The following is an 8,386-nucleotide window of genomic DNA, read 5'->3' on the forward strand; positions in this document are numbered from 1 at the left end:
ACCTTTGAAGGTGGCGAAAGTACTCACTCTCTATATTCTATGTTTTTGTGTTAGTACAGACTGCGCCCTAAGCATCCGCTCAGTGTCACTTTCACAAAAAAAGTATTTAAAAACTAAAATAATATAACAAAGCAGGTAACCTTTAACCTATGGCGACTCGTGACCTGCATCACCGGAAGTTGTTAGCGGTCAGCTGTCTGCAATTGTAGCTTGCGATCATATCTGTTGCCTCATATCTTTTTTATATTTATTATTCTCATTCAGAGTTTGTTTGACGTACAATTTACCGATGGCACTGGCAAAGAATGGGAATTTGGAGCGCCAAGAGAAGCATTTTAAAACGGTACACGTGGGCTCCGATAGTGACGTTGTTGCACTGAAGACGCTGCCAAAGTGCGTCCCATGCCGCTACGTCAGTTCTCGATTAAGGTAGGTACTGATTCCTTTTTACAAACTCACAAGCTCTTTTATCCACTTTGTTTGTCTGTTATCTTCATGTTCTGTTGCTCATCATGGCATGCGTGTGCGTATGCGTGCACGTACGGTAGCGGGTCGATCGCGTGAGGTCGTTTAGTTGAAAAATCGATCTCCGGTGAAAAAGGTTGGGCACCCTTGGGGTCGGGGATAATCTTGGGATTCTTTTCTGTGTTTTGAGTAACTTTTTAACCCTATTTTTATTGCTTTAAAGAAAACACTGACAGAAATATATATTTTTTTCATGTGAAAAAATAAGCAGGCTCAATGTATACATAATTTCATATTAATGGTAATGTCTCAAGATACGGTTACACTATAGGATAGAGATGCACATTTAAAGTTGCATTTGACTTTTCAAAGTCAGATGAACGCGTACCCCCCTCCCCCATTTTGCTGCTGTAGACAAATTTCCCCAGTGTGGGACAAATAAGGGTATCTTATCTTATCTTATCTTATTCCATGTTTCTTGTGTCTTGTGCATTTGGCCACAAGGTGTCAGTGTATCCCTAAAAAAAGAACTCCAGCCACTTTCCGTCTCTGAAAAACAAGCTCCCAAAAGATATTTGAAACATTTTTCTTCCATCCAGCTCTTCCATCGAGTTCGTTGGTGGATGATGAAAAGCTTAGTTTCTCACACTTTCATTTTATTCAAAGATAAAATCATTCAGTTTTCAAACACATGTACTAAAATGTTGGCTTCAACATAACGACATACAGTTGATGGACTAATTTAAAACTCCTTTGTTATTTGCCTGTCATACCTCAACCCAAGCATAGGGGACTGTGGTGGTCCATGATTGTATTTAGTAATGGGTACTTTTGTTTCTGCATGTGCTGTGGTGAAATGAAAAGGGGGATTTGCTTGCTCTTCACCTGTCACGAATGTCTGTAGGACATATAAAATGTTTGTAAACGAGCGCCTTAGTGGGTTTACGCAAAAAACACACAACCGATTTCCATGAAACTTTGCGCAGGTTCTCTTCCGCCGCACAGGTGCAGTGGTCCCTTTCCAGAAACACGTTGGAATGCGACGCCTGCACGCACATTATCTCACAAACCTGCGTAGAGTCCATCTGCTGCCATCTTGTGGTTTGTAAGAGTGGAATTGATTGCTGAAGTGCCTTGGAAACAATTTCAGTCAAATTGAGAGCACTACTTGTCTGTCTCCAGGAGAGGCGCTGTTGCTTCAATCTCAAATGTTTGCTGACTGAAGAAGGGCAACGCGATGTCAGTTAAATTGAGCTAAGGCTACGCAGACCTCCGCGATGTCGCAAATCCTCCTAACATCATTCTGCTCAATACAATACTTGTTTTAGAAACAGATGTTCAGAAAATTTCATTAGTGTCTTCCTTTGCAGTAAAATGTATAGAAAACAATACATATATTAATTCCTCATTTGAATCAATCAAGGAAATTTAGTCAAAGGCAAATAGCGGGAGATCAGTGAAACACACAAACACAATGAGTGCAATCACACAAGAAGTCCTGTTGATGCGGGCAATGCCACCTCACCAGGCCCCGCCTCTTAAAGGCACAGACCTAATACTTAGAGGGTATTATCTCTTTTATATGCCTGCAGTTCTTCTTTGTGTTGAAATATCCTGACAATATGTTTAAGAAGTGTTTTAATAAGTGTGTGGTTAATAATGTTAAACATGTGGTGCAGTAAGCCTAGCAAACGTTTTTTTCATGGTCTCTCTACATAGACTTTAAAAAGTCTACACACCCCTTTTCAAATGCATGGTTTTTGTGGTCTTAGCCAAAATGCCAGGGCCAAATATATATATATATATATATATTTTTTTTGGGGTGCCAGTCCAGCCCTGAATAGACCAAAGCTTCCAAATTGGAATTGAATTCAAATGAGAACTCTGATATGTTCATCTGAGACTCACCTACAGCAGAGCCGTGAGTGGGCTTAGACTCTGATATATCTGCAATACACTGCGGCAGGCAACATCACGGTACACCACTCATTAGAACAAAGAGTGAGCCTTTATTTTCATCTTGAGAGCTCTCGTCTCAGAGGGCAAATGGTGAAATCACGCGCTCCTGTCACCGGCACGTGTTTGCGGGCTCCTTCTCCAGCCCGTCCACATCAGCAGCTATATGGGGAATCCTACTGTAAAGATGTGCTCACGTGTCTCGCAAACATGAGGAGCTCTTAAACTGCACTCAAATATCATCACGCTAAGTTGGATAAGTGCCAGCCCGGCTCGCATGCATTTCACGGCTAGTCTCGCTTGTCGAGGCCGTAAATCTGGAGAGACCATTGGGTCGAAGAAGACGACACAATAAATTAGTGTCACCAGAGTGGGGAACCACGATATGACTTGGCAGGGAGAAGGAAGAGGAGGGCAAATTGCAGGCGTGTTTATGATGAGTTGAACAAAAAAAAAAAAAAAATGATGAAACACTCAAGAGACTTTTTAGGAAGGGAAGTAAGCAATCAGATCTTTGTTGCCATCTGAAATGGAGGTCAGTTTTACAGGATAGTCTGGGCAGTGGCGGTGTGAAAGAGTTCAGCGGGCTCCTTATACATCCACGCATGCACTTGTCTGGGACTGTAAAAGTCGAAATAACACATTAACCTTGTTGGGTTACACATTCCAGGAAGCCTTTTATGATTGTACCCTCCGTCATACTGCATTTTGAGTGTGCAGCGTTATTGCCACACTTACTGTTGTTCATTTAGAGCCTGAAAGTGTTTTTCAGACAAATATTTACTTGAATTTCTCAGCATGACCCAAATTATGATCTTAGTCTGTTTGGTGCTCTTTACCGTCTTTGTTACTGATTTGTTGCTTTACTGTTGTAGGGCTATGTTAGTTGCTCCATGTACAGCACTTTGTGTGCAGCGATGGCTGTTTGAAAGTGCTCTATCAATACAGTTGAGTTGAGTTGAATTTGTGAATGACTTTGTTGCTATGTTCGGGTAAATTTGTGATCCGGTCCGGTGCGTTCTGACCAGGGTTACAATACTGTAGTTTCATTCGGGTTTTGATTTTTATTTTTTTAATTCAATTAGTTTTAATTAGTTTTTAGGACTTCAAAGTCTGTCTAACTTTTGCTTCAGCACTGTACTTGAATCAGGACCTCTCCTTTTCCTGAAGTCTCATTTTTTAGCATCTGTACTTAATACCGAGTATGTGACTACTTTTGCCACTTCTGTGTAGACTTAACAGAAATATGACAGTACCTAACGTGTTTTCCTCATCATCTACTTTTTAATAATAATAATAATAATAATAACGTGGCATCTTTTTACGTAACAATGGTCATTACGATCCGGGCCAGCTGCATGGTCAGCCTGTGGGTGTTTGTGTCGCCACATCAAATGTTTCTGCGACCCTCCACCTGACCTATGTGTGTGTGTGTGTGTGTGTGTGTGTGTGTGTGTGTGTGTGTGTGTGTGTGTGTGTGTGTGTGACACGCACAAAAAAGCTCTGACGTAATGAACCCCACACCGCACGTGGTCACGCAGTGGTCAGTGTTCGAGTCTCGCTCCCCGAGGCTAACGATGTAATGGCTCTGCCGTCCACCACTGTTTTGTCAGTGTCCTCCTAGATGTGTGTAAGGCTGCCTCCTGTGTTCTAATTTTCTAATCAGTACACAGAGCAGGATGCGTCACTACCAGGCAGAAGGCATACCTGCGCATGTGCACAAATGGTGTAAATATCTTGCTTCCTGTTTTAAGCTTAGCCCCTGACTTCTTTGGCCCGCCGCTTCTTCTTGGGTTCCTTCATGTCCTACGGGTGATGTAAGCAGCATTTATTCGCCAAAGATCACACAGCCATCTGTTGTAACCATGTCTATGTGGGTCTCTTGACTACCGTGCATTTGATGAAGAACATTACAACATACCAGCAGCAATTTAACACCTCGGAAATTCTTCCCTCCTTTCGTCATCGTGTACTTGCATAAAAGCTCCCTGGAGGTTTTGACTCAAGCACTCTTCTTTGGTTTTGTGGCAACTTTGTATTAAAACCTGCATTTTGACCTGAAATTAGCAGGAGCTTTCAGTTCACGAGATTTTTTTTGGACTATTGACTCTGAGGGCTTGATTTTCTAAAATTTCAGAACTTCTGAATGATCTCAGGGCTGACTTAGAGCAAGTCACAAGAATGACTCTTGCTATATCAAAAATCATGGTTTGTTTGCCTCGCCCACTAACACTTCAAACTTCGTTTTACACTTGTAGTGCTGTCTCAAATGTTCCATGGCATCCAAAACTCTCTTTGAAATAAGGAATATGAGCTGTTGGGATGTTTCACAGTGACGACAAGCCAGTCTGCTGTCCTCTTGGCCTGCAATTCCCTAATAAAACGGCCTTCGGTCATCCCAGGAGAACTCATGACTTGTCTGAAGAGTAATATACGCGTGAACTCACCATAAACGGGGGAAAAATAAACTGTGCTAATGTTTGTGAGGAACATTCCGACTGTTAACTCTTCTCTTGTATCGACTGTTTAGTTTTGCAGCCATTTTTACACCTGTTGCCCAACAACAGGCGATTTAGTGCCCGCTACTTGAGATCTGAGTAAATCCGTCCCTCGGTTCGAGCTGGCTCCCATCTGTGACAACAATGCGCCAGTCGCCGATCTGCCACTTCTGGTGTTCTCTGGCAAATGCCAATCTGGTTGCACAGTGGCCAGACGCCAATTGTGGCCCTCATGCCAACGTCACAGAGTCTGTTTATGACAGCCTGGGCGGAAACATCACCACAAGTGGCCTGCTGGAGGTCAATGCGTCGAGCACCGGCAGCGTTGTCGGTCCTGCTTTTGGCTTGTTATCATCGGTCTGGTGTAAATTCCTGTGCCTGGTATCTCTTCAACACTCTTGACTTTGTGCTGGCAGACGTGGTCAACCTTCTTGCCAAGTTTTGTATGGATACTGGAGAAGGTGCACTCGCAAAAAAAAGTATGTAGGCTGCACTCCGACAGCGTTGTCGATCCTGCTTTTGGCTTGTTACCATCGGTCTGGTGTAAATTCCTGTGCCCTGGTATCTCTTCAACACTCTTGACTTTGTGCTGGCAGACGTGGTCAACCTTCTTGCCAAGTTTTGTATGGATACTGGAGAAGGTGCACTCGCAAAAAAAAGTATGTAGGCTGCACCTGCCATCTACTGCTATCACGAGTGGCAAATATTAGAAATAAGACAGGAATCTCCTTCCTTTCCACCTGTTGTTTGTGAAAATGATTCGCAATGATTTTTGCTTTGAGTGGCGAATATTAGAAATAAAACAGGAATCTCCTTCCTTTCCACCTGCTGTTTATGAAAATGATTCGCAATGATTATTGCTTCCTAACTGGACAAGTTGACATGCCGGAAGTGGGGACTGACTTTGAGTCGCGCTATTCTGATTACGCTTCCTAACTGGACAAATTGACATGCCGGAAGTGGGACTGACTTTGAGTCGCGCTATTCTGATTACGCTTTCCCCTTTTTAAAAAAATGTGGAGCAGTGTACTTGGGAAACAGCTGCCAGCGTCGAGCCAGCTTCAGCAGCAATAACTGGAGCCGAGGTGTTTATGACATTGTTTAGGGCGACTCTTTTTACTGCAGTCCAACCAGCTGCTGCTTGGCTGTAATGTTTCGAGATCACGGAGTCATCTCCGTTTGATCATCCGACGGTAGGAATGACACCTGGGCTAATGGTTAAACTTTGTTTCCAACAAATACTGTCAGTCAGTTGATTTCAGTATGCATTTTTTGTGAAGCTTCTATTGTAACTGTTTATATGGCAAAGGATCTTCATGAGATGGTTTGGGAGGACAAAACAGGTCCGGTATGCACATGACTCGTCTTTACGGGAAACTTTTCAAATGCAAAGGTGGTCGCCGTCATGTCAGCGCACAATCATTTCTTATACTTTAATCCAAGTCATCATTTAGAAAGCGCATCTTATATTTTCTTGGCTTGTTACTGTTTAAATGGACATGATCCAAGTTTTTGATTCTCTCCTGACCGAACCCAAACCACTTTGTGAATATGAAACCTAACTTGCTGAATGAATGGCGGCAGTGGTGACGACCCAAAGAACGTCTGAATGAAGTAAAGACAAAGAAGGCTTCAAATTTGAGTCCTATCATCAATTCATTTTAGGTCCCAATTCCTCCCCAACAACTCCGTGCCTCCCGATTGGATGTTTTGGCTTTTCGGGGAGCCCTCAGCGTGCTACAGTCAGGAGGGGCGACACCTCCCGCCACCTCCTTCCTCTTCCTTCCACACCGCTTTTTGCCGCTGTAAGTTGTGGTGGTGTTTGTGAATGAGTATGCGGGCTGCAGGATATGAATGAAAAATAAGAGATGGAGGGAGCGGATGGGGTGTTGTCGGAAGAACGGGGGTGAGGGGGCGGGGGGCTTTTCTGGCGTGAATGAAATGCATTGAAGGGTGGCGGGAAATTGAAGGAGACAAAGAAGGGGAACGGAGAATTTGAACAACCACACCTTAATGGAATTGTCCCTTTTCGAGGTGTGTGTGTGTGCGTGTGTGTGTGTGTGTGTGTGTGTGTGTGTGTGTGTGTGTGTGTGTTAGTCAGGTAGGGGAGATTCCCAACTGGCTCACAGGCAAAGTACACACACACACACACACACACACACACACACACACATTTGGTTTCCTGTGCAAGCTCCGTGCTTGGAATAATAACAGGGTTACCTTGGCAACCAGCCTCAGATGATGGATGGGCTCGGCCCTGATAAACAGAGCACGGCGCGAAAGTGCCTGTGTGTTTGTGTGTCACTGGGTGTCTGGTGTCGCAGTGGGAGTTTCTATGTTTGGGGACAATTATTATCAAGCTTCTTCCGACCTGCAGTGATGTTTGTGTATTTCTGCGGTTTTGGGTTTGCCGCACAGGTGTTGTTTTCCCAGCACACGGTTTGTCTCTCAATGACACTGGATGCCCTTGCTCAGAGGCCTGGTGCAGGTGAATTGTGGGGACAAAACACACACACACACACACACACACACGCCATCACTGACTCATTGCCTTACGGTAATAACAAGGCTATTGTGAGGGAGGAGGTGGCGTGGCCGTTCCTCACTTCCACACAGCGTGCAAATTAATAACAAAGCTACTTGATTTGATTAAATATGTGGCACAAACTGTTCACTGTGAGGCCTTACTGATGCGTTGGAGCACAGATTTTTAAGATGTGAGCATAATAAAGAGGAGAAGTGACTCTATTTGGTCACATCATAGGAATGTAATTCTGTCGAAAACCGAGCACCCCCAGTGGTGCCATGGTGGCATCTTGGAGAGTACAAACGTCAGCATGAGTGTGCCTCTGAATGCTTTCATCCTTATGAAAGTGATACTGGTGGCAGCAGAGTATGTGAGTTTGAGTTCTGTATTTTTGGCAACTCCGTTTTCTATGACATTCCCTCGCATTCCTGCAGTATTAAATCACGTTGAAGTTGTTTAAGAGCGCCGAGAGATGAACCCGAACTGCCTTTGCGGAGTCTGATCCTCTGCCTGTTGTCATGACAACCCGCTCTCAAGACAATGTTAATTTAAAAACAGCTTGAAGGGATTATTTTACTGTTAACAGTATGCTCTTGTACCCGTGTTGTGTCTGTATTGAGTGGGAAAGACTGACATGCCATGTTGGTGCAAGACACTCACAGTGTATGCTAGTACTCAATAAAAGCTCTGTCTTAATAGGACGGTGGTACTGCACAGTAATTAATGTCAAGTTAGTATGTCAAAGTGATAAACTTCCATTGAGAGACAAGCTCTGTATGTTAAGATAAGATAACCTTTATTTGTACCACACTGGGGAAATTTGCAGCAAAAGCAGTAAAATTGGGGTGTGTGTACACAGTTCAATATAAGTGCAATATAAAATATAGCATTAGCAATATATTTGTAGAATAAATATAATAAATTAGCAATAGCATAGAAA

The sequence above is a fragment of the Hippocampus comes genome, unplaced genomic scaffold (genome assembly GCF_001891065.2).
Source record: "Hippocampus comes isolate QL1 unplaced genomic scaffold, H_comes_QL1_v1.1 scaffold317, whole genome shotgun sequence".
Taxonomy (NCBI): Eukaryota; Metazoa; Chordata; class Actinopteri; order Syngnathiformes; family Syngnathidae; genus Hippocampus; species Hippocampus comes.